Source organism: Megalobrama amblycephala, unplaced genomic scaffold (assembly GCF_018812025.1).
Source record: "Megalobrama amblycephala isolate DHTTF-2021 unplaced genomic scaffold, ASM1881202v1 scaffold501, whole genome shotgun sequence".
In the NCBI taxonomy this organism is placed as follows: domain Eukaryota; kingdom Metazoa; phylum Chordata; class Actinopteri; order Cypriniformes; family Xenocyprididae; genus Megalobrama; species Megalobrama amblycephala.
Window position 1 is genome coordinate 24,890 of NW_025953416.1, and position 21,339 is coordinate 46,228.

The 21,339-nt window shown below is 38.8% G+C and overlaps 1 pseudogene; it reads left to right on the forward strand.

The window, feature by feature from the left end:
* Positions 1 to 1,091: 1,091 nt before the first annotated feature.
* The window catches only part of LOC125261835, a 58,376-nt pseudogene continuing 38,128 nt past the window's right edge, over positions 1,092 to 21,339 (forward strand).

Below are 21,339 nucleotides of genomic sequence, written 5' to 3' on the forward strand. Positions count from 1 at the left end.
AACGTCGACAAGTCCAACTATGGCCACGAGGTAAAAGGGACAAACAATCTTGTGATGGTGGAGGTGTTCAAATCCAGGATCATCTGCCAAGAGCCCATTCCTGCTAAATCCAAGAGAAGAACAAAGCAATAGTATCCAGCTGCAGACCCACAGCACCACACTTTCAGAACCGCAGCCACAGAACAGGAAGTGAGGGGCGGGGCTTAACAGTCATATTGCTTTTGTTAAATATAAGTTGTTTTAACATGGATTTTGATCGGATCAGTGTCTACAATATTTAACAACAATATGCATAAGATATCGTGATGTAAAAAGATCAAAAATTTAAAACAGCCTATGCTTAATGTCAGTGAATGATACAAACAGTATCAGTAGTTTATACTTACGCCGTTTTTATTAAAAAAAAATATTAATGTGTGTTGTAAAGTGTTTCCCATTTGACTATATGTGATAAGTATTATTTGGAATGTGGAGGAAATAATACTGAGGACAGAGTTTGAGAAGATTTAATGTTTATAGATACAAACACTTAAGTTAATTGTTTACTTCAATGATACTACAACTATACACGTTTTGTATACACGTTGTATTAATTCAAACACATTAATAAATGTGTAACATGTAAAGTGTTTCCCATTTGACTGTATATGACCGTATTATTTCCTTCATGTTCAAATTGTTACAAATAATAACGTACATTATGTAATGTAGGCTATTTAATGTCAAATAAAAATAAAACTTTAAAAAAAAAAGCCTTTAACAAGTGAAACATGTATTTCTCTATATGAAAACAAATAGGATATTTAAAAAACATTTCTAAATTAGTAGGTTTAAAACATATTTAAACTGCTCACAATAAAATAAAAACAAGCAAACAACAAATAATTGTTTAAAAAACTTTTCATCCCTGAAAATGAAATAAGTTTTATTAATTAATATTTATTTAATATTAACATGATAAATGTCTTTGACAATTATATTAGGCCTATGACAATTTTTAATTATAAATGTGAAAGACACAAAGAGATTCAATAGCCTATAGCAGATAAACACTTAATATAAATATATAAGTATAAATTTGTTCACCACATCATGACAGAAATATCATACACTCACCGTATACACCTTCTGTTGTTAAATGGATTTTCAATGATTACATACATGTAGGCCTGTATTTTGACATTAAGTGCTCATACCTTCGTGTCTTTATAATATTTGTCACAAGTTCACAACATGAAACAGAAATATCACATACAGTCAAGGGAGACATTTTATTACAGATATGGTTACACATTTATTTATATATTTTCAAAATTATATGGTTAAAAGTATTTGTTCACAGTTTTTAGTTCATGCCTTATGGACTAACAAATCATAGTTTGTATCACCCATTAACATGGTAATTAAAAATCCTCTTTGTACATCATGATATCTTATGCATATTATATGAACAGAAATGTGAAATGCGGGTCTGCAGCTGGATCTCCCGCAGCCCAGAGCGCGCAGTTCCATTACCAACTCAATGCAAAATGGCCGCCTCCTGCTGGCGTACTGTGACTTTAACATTTCAACACTATTGCTTCTTGCTCACTGTATGCATCACTCGCTCTTCCAGCGATCTGATAATGGTGTGGGAACTAACCGATCTAGCCCTAAAGCTTCAGTGGATTACAGCAGTAAATCTGTGAATCCAGCGGGAGGAAAATGGTGTCATGATTGAAAACGTGTCGCTGATTGGGATCATCAAATAGCAAATGTATGTAGTATTTAAAAATATTCAAGCAAATACATACAGTGACAGAGAACTGAGTGTGTGTGTGTGTGTGCTGACGTCTGACTCTCTTTCTTCTGATGTGTCTTCCTGAAAAACAGTTTCACTTCCTGTACGTAAAAGAAAGTGAAAGAAATTTCAGTTCAACATGACAGTTCAGAGGAGTAAAAAGGACGATATACATTATCTGAGGTGAGTGTTTCATCTTTCTTTAGTTGTTTATGTGTGTGTATAGCCTATTTGTTTTGGCTATACTTGTGAGGACCAAATGTCCTCACTTATATTCTGAAAAACTTTCACAACCTCCTAGTGAGGACGGTTGACTGGTCCTCGCTATTTTAAAAGACATATAAATCAACCAAAATAAGTTTTTATTTCAATCTAATGATGGTCACATGTTTCTGTGATGGGTAGGTTTAGGAGTAGGGGTTGGGTTAGGTGATAGAAAATATCATTGACCTGATATAAAATCAATGGAAGTCTATGCAATGTCCTCACTAAATAGCAAAACTAACGTGTGTGTGTGTGTGTGTGTGTGTTATGATGTGTCATTGGTCACTTCTGAGACTTTAATGGTGTGCTGAAGTCATACTGATGATTTTATTTGAGTTTCTCATTTAGTCACGATCAAACAGATGATCAAGTGTGTCTTGGTAAGTGAATCACAGAAGGCAGATATTGTTGTCACATGCTGTGAATTCACTGTTTTCTCTGTTGTGTTTATTAGTGAGTCTGTGATTCCTCAAACAGTATTTCTTATCATGCGCTCTGATCTCTTTGAGAGAGAAACTATTGCTCATCATCTTCCTGTCATTTGCAGACAGTTTTGATATAATACTGCCTCCTTCTGTCTATATGATGAACTCAAAACAGAGTCATTCATTGAAACCAGCAGCACTGAAATTAACTGGAAGTGTTGAACACAACAGTGTTGTAGAAATATAGAAATACCTCTCAAATATCCCACTGCGAATATAAAGAAAACATAAATACATACAATTTGATTGCTTTTGAATGCAGATCTGTGAAATGTGTGATTGGAAAAATATGCATAATAAAACACATGATCTGTGCTGAAAACCTATGAAGATTAGAGGCGTTTATCTGAAGAAAACGAGATAAATCCACTACTTTAATGAAAAAAAAAAACCTTTTCGGTCATCCCTTATGAAAAAGAAGTTTATTGAAGTGTACTATTAGTATACTTCTTCTAAACTAAAAATAAAATATACTTTCAGTCAAATTTTTATGTACTTCTCAAAAATATACTTAAAATTGCATTTAAATATACTTGAGTATATTTATAAAGTATTTATAAAATAAAAACAGATGTTCATAATTCTGAGTATCTGAGTTTTTGTGTAGGCTAATCCACATAGGAATTTACTTTACAAATCTACTCTTTCCCCACCCCTGACTGAATTTTCTAGCTATCCATGCTTTCACTGTTATACGTAGGGGGTGCTATTACACTTGTTCTGAAATAGAGCAGAATCTCCAGATCAAAACACAGGAGAAGCAGCAGAAACAAGCGCTGGAAGATTGCTCACGCAAATGTAATCAACGTTCAGCATCAACATTATACAAAAATCAAAACTACATAATGTTAAAAAGTAAAAAAAATGTTGAAGCCATGAAGAGTTAACGAATGTAAAGCGACTAGTATACTTAAAGTGCAAAAATAATATATAAATAATAAACTGTAAGTATGATGTTATGTTAACTCAAAGAAAACTTAGAAGTATACTTCTGGATTTTCAAACCTCTCTCGTCCCAATCCCACAAAAAAAACACGGGGAAAATCCTGTCCGTCCCAATCCCAGAAAACTGACTCCCATTCCCTCACACTTCTGTTTTGTGTGTTTTTTTTTTTTTTTGGCCAGAATTTATTTGGCGATCTCTCTTCTGTATTTAGAAATATTTTTTGTGTGTATTTGATCGTTTGGACGTGCACCCGAAGCCCAAAGTGTAATTCATCTATATGCGTCTGTTTTGAAGCACGCACACACAATTCAGCCTGGGAAACAGCGTCTCTTGCGCAGATTATTGTGCTTTCACTATTCAGCTCTTTCACTGGCCACAATTTTGCTGTTGGGAAATTACATTTTATATGATTAAAGTTGCCTTTGACATGCTAAAATTACTTGATTTTGAGTCATTTTACTTGATTTAGCTAGATTTAAAAAGTTTTCAATCTTTCAGATGCAGATTGACCACCCTTATCAAAACTACATGGTATATCAGCTGGTATGTATGGGTGGGCAATATGACCATAATATGAGAAATTTTATCATTTTATTTGTTTAAAGTTATTTTTGTTAGGCTACAAAATGAAAAAAAAAGCTAATTACCAACACAATAGTCAACTAAACAATTTTTCAGATACAGTAGGTTTATTTAACTTGTATTCATTTATTTAACTGTTTGATTTACATTAATGACAGACAGGTATTTAATTGGGCTGCTGAATGCATGTACGTAATATACTGACACATATCCAGTTATTACCCACCTGTTTACGTACACTTAAGCCATAACTGACTGTATTCATGGGAAATACTCCACACGATGGACATTTAGACATCTGTGTGTGCGTGTATTTGACTATTCAGGCGCAAGAATAACTGATAGTGCGCAAGAGAGAGAGCGCTTCTGCTTTCACTAACTGCTGCACGTTCATCGATTACGAATTGTGATTGAATTGTAATTTTGTGTAAGCTTTGCTACCTTTGATTAGGCTGTAGGCTGAAATTATATTCAACCCGCCAAAGTGGCTTGTGGGAGTGACTGTCTTACCCGCCAGAATGGAAATCAACCCGCATTTGGCAGGTTGGCGGGTGTTAATATCAAGCCCTGCATATATCTACTCAATAAAATTGTGGCAACAGATTACAAGCAATGTTATTAATTAAATTCAACAACACTTAAGAATTGAGTTAGAATTAATCAAATGAGCTCCTTACAAATCATCCATTCAAAATGAGTAACTGCAAATATCACACAAAATAATTTAGTAAGATTTAAACAAAAATAATGGTTTCCTTGGACAAAACCCCCCACTATGCTAGTGAATTGTTGAATGTTGTGAATTGAATTGTTTTGATTTAACACAAAATTAAGTTGGTATTATTATTTTTAATGAGTGGATTAATTAAATGAATTTAATTAAATCTGATTGCAGGTATGAATAAGACAGACATCAAAGATGAATTTCAAACTCCTTTTATTGCCAACAAGTCACAAAAATAGCATTTATTAGTATTCTCAGTGTGAACATTCACTATTCTGTACCAACAGAACTGCATCTTTTTTCCAATTACATTTTAAGGCATGTCAATTCACACAGGATGAGTGCAAAAAGTGCATTTTTTTTATCTCTTTTTGTGTTCTATTTTTAGGCACAAACTGTTTTAAATACACAATGCAGTTGCATTGTTTAAAATAAAATAGATATATAAACAAGGTTTCCATGTTTTCTGAACACACACGCAAAAAAAGTGACTTCTTTTTCAGCAACATCGAACTACAGAAAATATACTAATAATCTCATTTTGAAACAGCGTAGCGATTTAAACAACTGGACTTAATTAAACGGCAGTGTAAACTTTTGCAACTGGACTTACAACAGATTTGAAGCAGCAAGCTTATTTTAAAACAGCAGTTTAGACCTGAGTGACAGCTTTGAAGCATCCAGCTCCAGGAGAAGTTTCTGAAATACCTCCAAGGTATACTTTAGATGCCTGGAATAATGGAGAATCAATGCATAGGTCAAACCAAGAAGGACACAGCAAGCTCTGGGAACACACCCTCGATAACAATTCCAGTGCCCTTTGGACTGTCTCTTGAAGCGACAATAATACTTTTTGTGCACAAAAACAAAACAAAAATAATGACTTTATTTAACAAATTTGTCTGTCTCCTGTCATACTGCTATTTTTTTTACATTGCAGAGCTTCAGTGTTTATATCCGAATGGTGGCTCAGTACTGGAGCCGGCCAATACTGAGCCCACGTTCAGACATAAACACTGAAGCTCTGCAACGAAAATAGCATAGCAGTATGACAGGAGACAGACAAATTGTTAAATAAAGTCATTATTTTTGTTTTGTTTTTAAGTACAAAAAATATTCATGTCACTACATGACATTAAGGTTGAACCACTGCAGTCACGTTGACGGTTTTAACAATGTCTTTAGTACCTTTCTGGACCTTAATAGGTGCAATGTCATTGCTGCCTATGTGTGGATTAGATACCCTAGGATTTTATTAAAAATATCTTAATTTGTGTTCTGAAGATGAACAAAGGTCTTGCAGGTTTGAGACGACATTAGGGTGAGTACTTAATTAAAAGGTTAGTTCACCCAAAAAAGAAATTTCTGTCATTTATTACTCACCCTCATGTCGTTCCACACCCGTAAGACCTTCGTTAATCTTCAGAACACAAATTAAGATATTTTTGATGAAATCCGATGGCTCAGTGAGGCCTGCGTAGCCAGCAATGACATTTCCTCTCTCAAGATCCATTAATGTACTAAAAACATATTTAAATCAGTTCATGTGAGTACAGTGGTTCAATATTAATATTATAAAGCCACGAGAATATTTTTGGTGCGCCAAAAAAACAAAATAATGACTTATTTAGTGATGGCCGATTTCAAAACACTGCTTCAGGAAGCATCGGAGCGTTATGAATCAGGAGGGCCATCACAGTGTCAATCACAGAAACAGCCCCCAGCCAATTGAGTTTGAGACCCTTGCTTTAACTGATTCCTCTCAGCCTTACATAGAATAAATTGTAAACAAATGGCTTGCATGCTTCATTATAAACTTTACCTTCAGTAGTTCCATCTCAGTTTTCAGTCTTTGTCCAAGTGCTCCTCCTTTGGCACGAAACAGTGTCAGCAGCTTAAGAATGTGAAGATCCAATGAGGACATAAATTTAGGTGCCAGCTGCACGGTGGTTATTCTCTGAAATTCTGCAGTCAACTGAAATATTGGATGACAGAAATTAATTTAAGAAACGGTTTACAGAAGAGACTTTAGATACATTATGTCTCTAAACATGACTAGCAACTCACTTGAGAAGGTTGAAACAGGGCTGGCCATCATTCCTTTATGTCTTGCACACTTGGACATTGATTAATGATTTCATGTCGTCAATGTGCAAATGTTTTGTTCATCTTTTCCTTTATCATATATTCTTTGTTCTTTTTTTTCCAATTCTGAGACCAGCTCTTCTCTCTCTTTTTACAAAGTCTTCTCATCTTCACCCACTGGGTAAGTTGGGAGGTAGTTGACTTCAGGCACTGGCACTGCTCTGTGATATCACTGTCAGTAAAGCTTTTGTTGGGTGGAAACAAAGAAAGAACTATTGGTGCGACAGTCACAACCTTTATGGTGGATTTGTGCTGAATTTGAGTTTGAGGAGTGAAGAGTAAAAAATTCTCAAAATCTGAATCCATATACTGAAGACTGATATCATCTGTAATATTTAAAGCATGCTTGACAGCTGAGTGCGACTCCTCCAAGGATTCTGGTATTCCAGATGGCAATGTTATCTTCTCTATCCTAAGGATAAGATTAACCCTGAGCGCTGCTGAATCTGTGATCGGTTACCTAAAAAACAAGAAAAATAAGTCACTGACACTCTGTAAAAAACTGTGTTGGTGATTGATATTGCTAACTGTGCTACTTTGGTAATGCAAATGTTATAAAGCAAAAAATGTATTAGAGCTAATCAGATATTAGATATAATCAGCGATTTGGGAAATGCTCATTGTGGTTTGAAAACTTGCCACTGATTGTAAGATTCAAATAGTGTTCTAATAATATATAGTGACGAGACTGAGTGTATGTTGACATCTGACATCCTTTTTTTTTTTCTTACATCTCTTACTGAAAACCAGTTTGACTTGTTTTGTAGAAGTGAAAGAAGTTTCCGCACTCTTGTTCAACACATCAGTTCAGACGAAACAGAATGAACTACAAATATTCTATGGTGAGTGTTTCATCCTTCTTTAGTTGTGTGTGTGTGTGTTATGATGTGTAACTCTGTGCTTCTGAGACTTTAAAGCTGTGCTGAAGTCATACTGATGATTTTGTTTGAGTTCCTCATGTCACGATCGAACAGATGATCAAGTGTGTCTTGGTAAGTGAATCACAGAAGTCAGATATTGTTGTCACTGTTTTCTCTGCTGTATTGTGTTTATTAGTGAGTCTGTGATTCCTCAAACAGTATTTCTTATGTGCTCTAATCTTTATATGAGCATATATGAGTAGTGCGAGGGCTTTTCAGTGCATTCATTGCTATAATATTCATGATGTGAGATGTCTCTATTAAAAGATCCCCTCCTCGCACTTCGCCCACCCATCACACCAGAACCGCTTTCAGAATCGGGCTGTAAAAAAACTACACTTTTCCCCGGAAGACATATTGTTTCTTACAGTCATGTGAGCACAATAATATCGAGACAATTTTGCTATTGCGATACCACAATATTGATAGTATTGTTACATCCCTATTGTCATGGCTTCTTAAGCATTTCTGACGCCCATGTATGGACATGCTATGCAACATTCATACGTTTGACTAATCAGATGGATGTGCTTTAGATGCTGGCTCATGCAGAAGTGTTCCATATCGTCCACACTAGGGGTGGCGCAATATACCGGTATTGACGATAACCGTGATATTCAAATCAGGAAATCGTGTTAATTTAGCGTGTGACAATATACCGGTATTGGCGATAACCATGTCAAACAAGAAGAAGACGCAGTGTGCGTAGAGTGAGAGGCTCTGTCCACACCCAAAAAAAGTAAAGTAAACCCGTGAGTATGGGAGTTTTTCGGCTCCTTAGACACCCCAATCTGCAGGATTTGCCTAGCTACAGTCAGTGCGAAGGGTGGCAACACCACCAACCTTTTTACCACCTCCGTGTCCATCACCCTGCAGATTACGCCATTTTACAGAGAGTAAGTTGCGATTATTTTACTAGTCATGGAATGGGAAATGTTATATTAACCTGTTAACAGCGATTTTTTCTGTGTTCATATATTTAAATAAAGGGTAATTCTTTTAATAAGTACCACGTTTTCTCTAATAAGTACTCGTCTTACTCTGCGTGATGTAGCTATGCATGTAGTTATATGCCCTCAAAATTCAAGATACATCGACTAGGGCTGTGCGATATGCGATATGAAACCGAAATCGCGATACGCAGGTCCACGAAACTGTATCGCGATGTGAGAAGGCAGAATCGCGACACACCCCTTCCAACTCCCAGAGTTATCCTTCCTGTCCAGATCCAATGCTACCACATTTTTAAATTACTATAAGTATTAGGGGTGTAACGATTTATCGTAGATGGTGTGTCTCAATCAGCTCTCTAGTTCAGTAAGTGTTTCGGGCACACATTGAATCTTGCAAGCAGGTTTAAACGTTTCTCATGTCAGTCTCTTGCATGGTCGCGTGAGAAACGTCGTGGCTTTCTTTCACCGCAGTGCACAGCAACAGCTGTGCTCACAGAAAAGCAAAAGACGCTTGCGATGCTTTGCTTTAAGAAGTTCTGTGGGGCCGTTCACATATTGCGTCTTTTCCGCGTGCAAGTCAGTTATTATTTTCAAATGTAGCCGCGCGGCAGGCGCGCTCATAAAGGGATCAACGCGGTCGCGACGCGCATGCAATTCTCAACTTCTCAGAATGCCGCAAGCGCACCGCAGGTCGTGTGACAAGAATCAACCGATCAGCTATGGCCTTTCCGTAACAAAACATCAAAAGCTCAGCCGAACAGCTGATCATAGCTGTACATGGTGGTTTTTATATCTTATCTCCATCAATATATCTCGTAGTAAAACTAATGCAAGGGCTAGAAATCATTTATCCTTTGCAGAAACATCCTGATCCTCTTGGAGAGCTCAGTTCATGGTTGCATAGCAACGACCGACGCCACGGGAGCGCAAGCGCTTTGGAAAGAAGGAGAAGCGGTGCGGCCGCGCCTTCTACGCGTTTTTAGACGCGATATGTGAACGGCCCCTATTCATAATTCTAAGTTCATGTTAAATTTAACATTTTTTTTCAGTGACAGACAGCCCTATTCAACTGTTAATTTGAATACAGAAGGTTTTTATTAAAATTTTATATTTATTTATTTTATTGAAATGTGATCTTGTATGTACAACAAGGAAAATTATTGAAATTTGTTCATGTTTTTTTAATAAATCTTGTTTGAAAATGTTTCATTTTGTTCAAAATATCGTGATACGTATCGTATCGTGAACTCCGTATCGAGATACGTACCGTATCGTGACCTGAGCGTATCGTTACACCCCTAACATCGACGTGTTTTTGTCATTATATCATATGATAAGATGTAGTTGTTTTACAATATCACACGAGCAAGAGTGCCATTTTCCCCAAATCAGCACAAATGCAATGTTACTTCAACTTATTGTTAAATGAACAATGCGAGTTACATTTTAGACACAGTATTGTTAATATTGTTTTTTTTCCCTTTTATTTCGCCAACAAAAATTGCAAAATGATGAACAGCAGAACAGAGCCCCCGTGCAACAGTAGTGTTTTTGTTATTCTGGCTGAATCCGCGTTTAGAACGAATGAATCCAAGCTTCGTTCCTGAATTAACCAGTCATTTGAACAAATCGGTTGACTCACTCACTCATTAAAGGTGCCATAGAATCAAAAATTGAATTTATCTTGGCATAGTTGAATAACAAGAGTTCAGTACATGGAAATGACATACAGTGAGTCTCAAACTCCATTGTTTCCTCCTTCTTATGTAAATCTCATTTGTTTAAAAGACCTCTGCAGAACAGGCGAATCTCAACATAACACCGATGTTACGTAACAGTCGGGATCATTAATATGTACGCCCCCAATATTTGCATATGCCAGCCCATGTTCAAGGCATTACACAAGGGCAGAACATCTGGATCTGTGCACAGCTGAATCATCAGACTAGGTAAGCAAGCAAGAACAATAGCGAAAAATGGCAGATGGAGCAATAATAACTGACATGATCCATGATATCATGATATTTTTAGTGATATTTGTGAATTGTCTTTCTAAATGTTTCGTTAGTATGTTGCTAATGTACTGTTAAATGTGGTTAAAGTTACCATCGTTTCTTACTGTATTCATGGAGACAAGAGCCGTCGTTATTTTCATTTTTAAACACTTGCAGTCTGTATAATTCATAAACACAACTTCATTCTTTATAAATCTTTCCAACAGTGTGTAATGTTAGCTTTAACCCGTTAGCCACGGAGCTGCCACCTACTGGCAGTTTAGTTTCATATTTAACACTCTGAGGTCTGAGGTATCGCCGGCGATACCACCGTGTTTTTTTTCTTACAAGTGTGAAAGAGACTCAAAATACTCCGTCAATGTTGCACATAAAATTAAGAGCTATACACCATTTTAATCTGTGGAATATCTTCTTTTATTTGTGTACACTCAGAGTAAAAACAAAATGTTGTGCTTTTTGCAAAATAAAGAAAACTAACATGATGCGTGATCTCTCGTCTCCCTCTGAACGAAGTCCAATCTGATAGTTCTTAGAAAATGAACTGTAACTTAGTGAATACTAATCACAAAAAAATGAGACTTCTGTCTAAAAATACATTGAAATGTCAGATTTTAAATCGTGTAAGTCAAATCGAAAACAAACATTCTGTGTTTATGTAATCTGTATGAAAAGAGAGCCATGTCAGAAGTCCGTGATTCAGCTCATTATCCGCTAATGCGGCCACGCCCATGGAGGGAGCGCTATTCAGACGCAAATTCAGTCAATACATGCATACATTGTCTCAATCGTGCATTTATTGTCTTGAAAAGTGTTTTGAATAGCCATAGTTAGCGATCTCTGGCCTCTGTTAGTTCAGTTAGTTCCTGGATTGCCTATTCTTCTTTAGCAGGCATTTGTGGACTAAAGGTGTACAGAGCGCCCTCCGGCTGCAAGTATGAATTGAAAACACAGTATCCAGCACTCATAGTAATGACAATAAATCCTGAATAAATAGCTATTACTCCTCTGTATAGAAAATTGACAAACATATGAGAATCAATATTTCTCCAAATGTGCATGCTTTTAAGCTAAAAGCCTATATGAAATGTCATAGAGGTAACATAATTGTTCAGACACTTTGCATCACAGAAATACATTATATTTTAAAGTACAGTGGGTACGGAAAGTATTCAGACCCCCTTCAATTTTTCTCTCTTTGTTATATTGCAGCCATTTGCTAAAATCATTTGTTCATTTTTTTCCTCATTAATGTACACACAGCACCCCATATTGACAGAAAAACACAGAATTGTTGACATTTTTGCAGATTTATTAAAAAAGAAACACTGAAATATCACATGGTCCTAAGTATTCAGACCCTTTGCTGTGACACTCATATATTTAACTCAGGTGCTGTCCATTTCTTCTGATCATCCTTGAGATGGTTCTACACCTTCATTTGAGTACAGCTGTGTTTGATCATACTGATTGGACTTGATTAGGAAAGCCACACACCTGTCTATATAAGACCTTACAGCTCACAGTGCATGTCAGAGCAAATGAGAATCATGAGGTCAAAGGAACTGCCTGAAGAGCTCAGACACAGAATTGTGGCAAGGCACAGATCTGGCCAAGGTTACAAAAAAAAATTCTGCTGCACTTAAGGTTCCTAAGAGCACAGTGGCCTCCATAATCCTTAAATGGAAGATGTTTGGGATGACCAGAACCCTTCCTAGAGCTGGCCGTCCGGCCAAGCTGAGCTATCGGGGGAGAAGAGCCTTGGTGAGAGAGGTAAAGAAGAACCCAAAGATCAATGTGGCTGAGCTCCAGAGATGTCGGGAGATGGGAGAAAGTTGTAGAAAGTCAACCATCACTGCAGCCCTCCACCAGTCGGGGCTTTATGGCAGAGTGGCCCGACGGAAGCCTCTCCTCAGTGCAAGACACAAGAAAGCCCGCATGGAGTTTGCCAAGATGGTGAGAAATAAGATTCTCTGGTCTGATGAGACCAAGATAGGACTTTTTGGCCTTAATTCTAAGTGGTATGTGTGGAAAAACCAGGCACTGCTCATCACCTGTCCAATACAGTCCCAACAGTGAAGCATGGTGGTGGCAGCATCATGCTGTGGAGGTGTTTTTCAGCTGCAGGGACAGGTCGACTGGTTGCAATCGAGGAAAAGATGAATGCGGCCAAGTACAGGGATATCCTGGACGAAAACCTTCTCCAGAGTGCTCAGGACCTCAGACTGGGCCAAAGGTTTACCTTCCAACAAGACAATGACCCTAAGCACACAGCTTAAATAACGAAGGAGTGGCTTCACAACAACTCTGTGACTGTTCTTGAATGGCCCAGCCAGAGCCCTGACTTAAACCCAATTGAGCATCTCTGGAGAGACCTAAAAATGGCTGTCCACCAACGTTTACCATTCAACCTGACAGGTTGGAGAGGATCTGCAAGGAGGAATGGCAGAGGATCCCCAAATCCAGGTGTGAAAAACTTGTTGCATCTTTCCCAAAAAGACTCATGGCTGTATTAGATCAAAAGGGTGCTTCTACTAAATACTGAGCAAAGGGTCTGAATACTTAGGACCATGTGATATTTCAGTTTTTCTTTTTTTAAGAAATCTGCAAAAATGTCAACAATTCTGTGTTTTTCTGTCAATATGGGGTGCTGTGTGTACATTAATGAGGAAAAAAAAAATAAACTTAAATGATTTTAGCAAATGGCTGCAATATAACAAAGAGTGAAAAATTTAAGGGGGTCTGAATACTTTCCGTACCCACTGTATATAATAGAATACCATTATTTTAAATTGTAATAATATTTAACAGTATTGCTGTTTTTTCTGTATGTTTGATTTACACCATGATAAGCTTTGAAATATGATCACAGAGGGTTTTTTCACAGCCTACCTGACTGAAAGAGCTCATTATTTATGCAGGTCATTAGAGCTCTTTATGCAATTCTTTTGTCTTCTCAGGTGTAAATGACCCATTATTCATGATGATTCACGCCTCCACGCATACTGTGTTTCTTGACCAAAGATGTTTTAGAAAATTTAAATCTCTCTATTGTTTTATATGAACAAGCAGGCAGCAAAAACTCTAGTCCAGCGGTTCCCAAACTTTTTTTCCTGCGCACTCCCTTCTATGTCCCAACCGGGTTGGCGCACCCCCAATCCCCACTTCAAAAAAAAAAAAAAAAAAACGCAACAAAGCTTTGTTTTATCGCCATATAAAGACTCATGTTTAATCATGCACAAATAACCAGAACACGCATGACAATAACAACATCAACAAAGTTTCAATATAATGCAACAAAGCTACGCACAAGCTTCCACTTTTAAGAGGACAAGTGACAGACACAGGCTCAGTGACTACGTTTACATGGACAGCAGTAATCCGATATTAATACGATTAAGACAATACTCTGATTAAGAAAGGACCATGTAAACAGTGATGTTTTATTACCTTAATCCGACTAAAGTCATACTCGAAGTAAACACAAATCGAATTAAGACAGGTGGAGTATTCCTATATTAGTCGCATTATTGGAGTGCATTGTAGACATGTACACACCTTAATCACACTATTAACGTCATGTTGGAGTTTTCGCCACAGGACACATAATACACACACGGCAGTAGTCAACCGTTTTGACGGCAAACAAGAGAGCAAGCGTCAAGCAAGAAGCCACAAATCAAATTCCTCTCACCTCATCTCTCATCCAGTACCTCGCTCTGAGTTTGTCGCGTTGGCATGAATAAAAGTTGCCGAATTAAAGTACAGGAGGCCTGTTGCTGGAGAATTTGTCTATTTACAGAGCCCCACACATGAGAGAGAAAATAAATAGTAGCCTGGGCTAAATCGTGTGAACGATTTACTAATTTGTTCCCTCTATGTATAAATCGAGGGAACGAATTAATAAATCATGAACACAATTTATTTATTTATTCTTGCATGTCATGTGCGGGCCCCGGATATATATTTGCACGTATTGCATGTCAAATAATTAACTGCACTTGAAGCTTTCGTAAGATTAAAAATGAAAACACCCAAAACTGTATATGGCACGAACGATACGTGAAATTCTGTAGAGAACGTCGGACAGCGTGCTGTGGGGACGTAATGACGTTTGCCATTAATCAATCTATGTTCTATAACATGTAAAATGGGAACATGAATGGAATATTCTAAAAGCAACTCATGTAAACACCTTAATCATAATATTGTCTTATTCAGAATAAGGTCAGTAATTAGATTACTGCTGTCTATGTAAACGTAGTCAGTAACAGAAACCATGGTTATTTTCAGCCGCGTAAAAGAAACATTGCTATGAATGAAACGAGTTGGCACGCATATAGCCTGCAGCTGTCTTCTTCTATGTTTCTACCAAAAACTAATAAATTATAGTTTTTTATTTAAAATAAAAGCGATTACAAAGGAAATGTTTACTGTTCATGTTTTTTTTATTGTATGGAAAAATCCCACTTAAAAAAAATAGACCGCCATTACATTTTTCCTCTCACGCACTCCCTGGTGGCAGCTTGCGTACCCCTGGGGGTGCGCGCACCACACTTTGGGAATCCCTGCTCTAATCTATAACCTCCAATACCCAGAAGTCTTGTGAACACAGATTTAATATATATTTTTTGGCTTTATTTCAGTGACTTAAGATTTTTGTTTTTTCAATAACCACGCATAAACGTTATTCCTTCAAAAATACAAACATGTACATACATGTTCCTCTCATATTATGGTAGCCTAGTTTGTGCTGAATACACTTTTGTCATTAATATGTTTATGAACAACTGAAAAAACACAAATGTCAGGGCATGTCAAAACTTCTCCAGGCCCCAAATCAGCCTCAGACTCCAGAGGGTTAAAGTACATTTTAATTTTAAGTTAAAAATAGAATATGTCCATATTTAAATATTGAATTAAATTTATGTAGACAAATTGTAAATGCTGTGTAAATATATTAATGCTACTTCTCATTCTGTGTCACCTCTGTATTGCAAAGATAGATTTTGTTGATAATGATTTCATTTGATTGGTAACAGCCATAATGTATAGGCCACAATGCTAGTATAAATTTTTATTTCTTCAGGTCTTAAAAAGCCTTAAATTTGACTTTAAAAATGTGCAGCAACCCTGAAAGAGAAAAACTAATTAAAACAAAGTAAAAAATGATTTAGACTGATAAATGTTTCCTCCAAGGATTCTATAGATACTGCAATATATCAATATCGTAAATTCTTTTGGCCACAATAACCGTGGTGTGAAAAATCTAATATTGTGATAGCCCTAGTCCACATCATGATGAACTGTCTTGTTCCCTTCTCTGGGAACCTTCTTGGGCAACATATTTTTGTGGTTACTACCGAAATTCAAACCATTTTAATATTTTTAAAGTAATTATATTACATTTTGGCTACCAAGGTGACTATCACAGTTCTCCACTAGTACCCAATAATTTTACAATATTTATTATCTCATATTATTCATTTACATCATGAAAATATGTTCTTCCTTCTTTAGTCCTTCCACAGCAACATATCGTCAAGCCTCAACTTGTCACATCTGATATTTTTTTCACACTTGAGCTTGTTGATGCTGAAGGGGGTGGATTCTGGAATCCACTGCCTCATCAATGGATATCCTTTGAGTGATTTTTAATAAGTTATTGATAAAAAATGTATCCTTTGAAATATTAAATGATTTGAATGACTTCAAGTTTGAGGTTTTATGTAGTCTGCTTAATGAATAGTGTTCTTTTCTACAGATCCTGGATTTCTTAGGTGAATAACCAGCACCTTGGGGAGATGGTGACTTCTTGTGCTTGATTATCTGGCGCCTAGATAATAGATGTAGTTCTGTGACCCAGTGAGTTTGTTTGTTTGTTTGTTTATTAAGATCCCCATTAGCCACTGAAACAACAGTAGCTATTCTTCCTGGGGTCTTCTCAATATTCATTACATGTTTTACTTATATTTTTTAACACCATTCACACAACTGCACACACAATAACAGTATAAAAGACATACAAGAGTTCATAGCAGCTCAATGCCAAAAAAAAGAAAACTCAAAAACAGCTCATTTTCTGGTATCATTATACACTACAATACATATTCTGTAATTACAACAAAACTAAATCATTAGATTCAACATCAATCTTCCTAAAAATCAAAATACACAATTATCAGTAATCACTGTGTGAACAAGAAAAGTTTTAACTTCTTTTAAAAGCATTTTTTTTTTAATTATTTTCCAGCAACAAAAATCCTGGTAATGAGTTCCATGCCACCATAGCTAGATAAAACACTGACCACTGTATTTGGTGAGTTCTGCATAAAGGCAGCACACATCGCATCTCACCTGTTTGTCTAGTGCAATAATTATGTGTATCTGAAAAAAAGGACAACCTACTATAAATTATTTCTGGAGTTTTTGATACTATAATGTTTCTCATAAATGTTACTAAGAAATACTTAAGTCTAAATTTTACAGTTAACCAAGCCAAACTATCATGCATAGCAGTCACACTGGTTCTATATGGACAGCCCAAAACAATTCGGGCTGCTTTATTTTGAGCAACCTGAAGTCTGTGTAAATTGTTTTCACTTGTATTTGACCAAACAACTGAGGCATAATCCAAATGAGAAAGCACTAACGACTGAACCAGTTGTTTTGTTGTCCAAAAAGGAATGAACTTCCTACAGTGTCTAATAATGGCCATACTTCTACCCATTTTTTGTAAAATTTGGTTTATTTGACTGTTCCAAGACAGCTTACTATCAACAATTACACCTAATAATTTATATTATATAATAACTCTACCTATAGAGATTAGGCTGGCCCCTTCCTTGCCTATTTTTAAGTCCTTGCTAAAAACTTTTTTTATTTTCTTTAGTGTACTGATTTCCGTGATATGTTAACTTTTAATAGGTGGTTTTATATTTCTTCTGGTTTATTTTTATGTATGTGTGATATTCTTGCTCTTCTGTAAAGCACTTTGGTCAGCCTGGGGGCTGTTGGAAATGTGCTATACAAATAAACTTGAACTTGAACTAATAATTTAGTTTCTTCTACTTGTTCAATCAAAGTATCTCCAGATGACAAGTGTAAAGTGGGTGTCATTTTTAGAAAATATTTTGACCCAACTGCCATACATTTTGTCTTTATTATATTGATGACTAATCTATTAGCACTAATCCATTGTGTAACTAAGGTCAATTCTTTATTTAAGATGTTATTAAGTTGATCTACTGTTCTTGCAGATGCATATAGTGTAATGTCATCTGCATATATTGCCATGGTGGCATGTTCCATCACCAGGGGAAAATCATTAGTAAAAATAGAAAATAGAAGGGGCCCTAAGCAACTGCCTTGGGGCACTCCACAACTCATCTCTTCAACCTCAGAATAACTGCCATTAAAATACACAGTGTACTCTCGGTTACTGAGATAACTCTCTATCCATTTAATAGCAGCTGGTTCAAATCCATGACAACATAATTTTTTAAGTAATATACTATGATCTAAAACTTCAAACGCCGCACTTAAATCCAACAAAACTGTACCAGGGTCATTCCACGAAATCGTTGGCTTTTGCATCCCTAAGAAATAACCAGACATAGAAGTACTTGTTACAGTTCCCTTGTTTCCCTGGACTCCATATCCCATGATCCTCCTGTTCTCCACACCTGCACTCACTTCCCTCGTCAGCGTCTCCCCATCGTCACTCATCACCTGCACCTGGACTCTATTGTCAGCACTCCCCATATATTGCACTCACTCCCTTCACTCCTCGTCCGTTCTCTGTTTAAGTTAAGTGTATGTTGTGTGAACTCTGCCTTTGTTAATTAAAGTACTGTCTGATATTGTGGAAATCCGTATCCGCCTCATCTCTCTACCAACACACGTAACAGAAGAACGGACCTTAAAACTGACTGGATTTCCACAGAAAGATGGAAGCTTCCTTCTTCTCCCGGGCTCCAACTTCTCCCATGCCTCTCTCATCTTGGACAGCTGGCGAGCGGCTCATTGGACTCCTACAGGTGGGTCTTTCGCTGGAGAGGTATGTGGAGGAGTTCGTTGAGCTTGCCTTTTTGTCTGACTGGCCTGAAGCATGTTTGATCGCCCTGTTTCTGGATGGTCTGGACGACAACACTATCCGGTTAGATGAACCTGATTATCGTTTCTCCTTAAGCGAAACTATCAATTTAATTTTGTGTTTAAATGGCTCCAAATTCTTCGTGGAAAGGGTTCAGGATGAGTGTTTGTCTCCAGTCCATCCAGAAACACGGTGGGCCGGGCCAGTCAGTCAGTCTCCGTCTTCCTCCGCATACCCCTCCAGTGAATGTTTCCCCTGTGTCCTGCCGGGCCCACGAATCTCCGCTGGGTCCGGTAAACCTAAGAGGAGGAAGAGGAAGAAGGGCGAGCGCTCTACAGTCTCCTGCGAGCCAGTCTCTCCAGTCTCCTGCGAGCCAGTCTCTCCAGTCTCCTGCGAGCCAGTCTCTCCAGTCTCCTGCGAGCCAGTCTCTCCAGTCTCCTGCGAGCCAGTCTCTCCAGAGCCCGCTCCAGTCTCTCCAGAGCCCGCTCCAGTCTCTCCAGAGCCCGCTCCAGTATCTCCAGAGCCCGCTCCAGCCCTTTCCGAGCCTACCGCTCCAACCCTGCGCAAACCGCCAGATGATGCGGTCTGGCTAATTGACTTTTGGTCCGAACCCGTATCTCCAGTCTCCGCCGAGCCAAGTTCTCCAGTCTCCGCCGAGCCAAGTTCTCCAGTCTCCGCCGAGCCAAGTTCGCCAGTCTCCGCCGAGCCAAGTTCTCCAGTCTCCGCCGCCGAGCAAGCAGCGCCAGTCTCCGCCGCCAAGCCCTCAGCTCCAGCCGCCGCCGAGCCCTCAGCTCCAGCCGCCGCCGAGCCCTCAGCTCCAGCCGCCGCTAAGCCAGCCGCTCCTAGTATGAACTGTTGTAGAAGTCTCCAGCCCTAAGACTGTTTACCCTCCCTGCCTCCCTCTCCCACCTCCATCCATTTGTGTTTACACTGAACCTCCACCTCAAGCCCCCTCGCCCAGATCTCCACCTCGGACCTCTGGGCGATTACCTACACCCTGGCTCCAACCTCCCTCGTCTCCACCATGGCCCATCAGTCCTCTAGCCTCACAAGTCTCCATCCTGCCTCCGCTCACACCTTGGTCCCTCGTCAGCCTGCCTTCCCCTCTGGACTACACTCCTCCGTCTCCGCTCCGTCCCTCGTTTCCAGTTGGCTTCCTCACTCCCCCTGGTGTTCACTTTGTTGTCTGTCGTCCTTATTCAACTGCGGCCTTCTGGAGCCCCGGCTGCGCTTCGGTCGGCGGAGCCGCTGGTTCCGCCATCTCCCGCCGGTCCTTCAGCGCCGCCTGGGCTCAACGGCTGGAAGGTTTCGGCCCCTGACCCGCCATGGCCGCCCACGTCTCCTGACCCGCCATGGCCGCCCTCGTCTCCTGACCCGCCATGGCCGCCCTCGTCTCCTGACCCGCCATGGCCGCCCTCGTCTCCTGACCCGCCATGGCCGCCCTCGTCTCCTGACCCGCCATGGCCGCCCACGGCTCCTGACCCGCCATGGCCGCCCACGGCTCCTGACCCGCCATGGCCGCCCACGGCTCCTGACCCGCCATGGCCGCCCACGGCTCCTGACCCGCCATGGCCGCCCACGGCCCCTGACCCGCCATGGCTTTTGAACCTGCCCTGGAGACCTCCACTCCAGTCTGCTCCTCCCCCTGCACCAGCTTGAGGTCTCCAGGGCACCCCCCCCCCCCGGTTGTTCCATCTACGGCGCGAGGACGCGCCTACCGGGAGGGGGAGGTACTGTTACAGTTTCCTTGTTTCCCTGGACTCCATATCCCATGATCCTCCTGTTCTCCACACCTGCACTCACTTCCCTCGTCAGCGTCTCCCCATCGTCACTCATCACCTGCACCTGGACTCTATTGTCAGCACTCCCCATATATTGCACTCACTCCCTTCACTCCTCGTCCGTTCTCTGTTTAAGTTAAGTGTATGTTGTGTGAACTCTGCCTTTGTTAATTAAAGTACTGTCTGATATTGTGGAAATCCGTATCCGCCTCATCTCTCTACCAACACACGTAACAGTACTATAACAGCAAATAAATTTGTGATTTAAAAACATATCAATACTGTGCATTGTTTTATCAATATTACACCAAAGTGAAGTCAATTAAATATTATTTTAAATAATTAAAATGCATTTATTCTCATAAGTGTTCTTGTGTTCTAAGTATAGTCTTATTGTCAAGCAATGTTTTAGCATAAGTATACATTATTTTTTATAAAATATGTATCATTTTATCGATGTCCCCTATTTCATGTCAGCCCTGTTACCCTCACCAAAGAACCCTGTATAAATAATGGTACATTCCAGTGACATCACTTCCAGGAAGTTACATCATCTTTAAACCAGGATGCCAACAGTTCAAATAAAAATAAGTTTCTCTCTCTTCTATAATTTTCTATTTTTGATGATTTATGAGGTTTGACTGATGGGGGA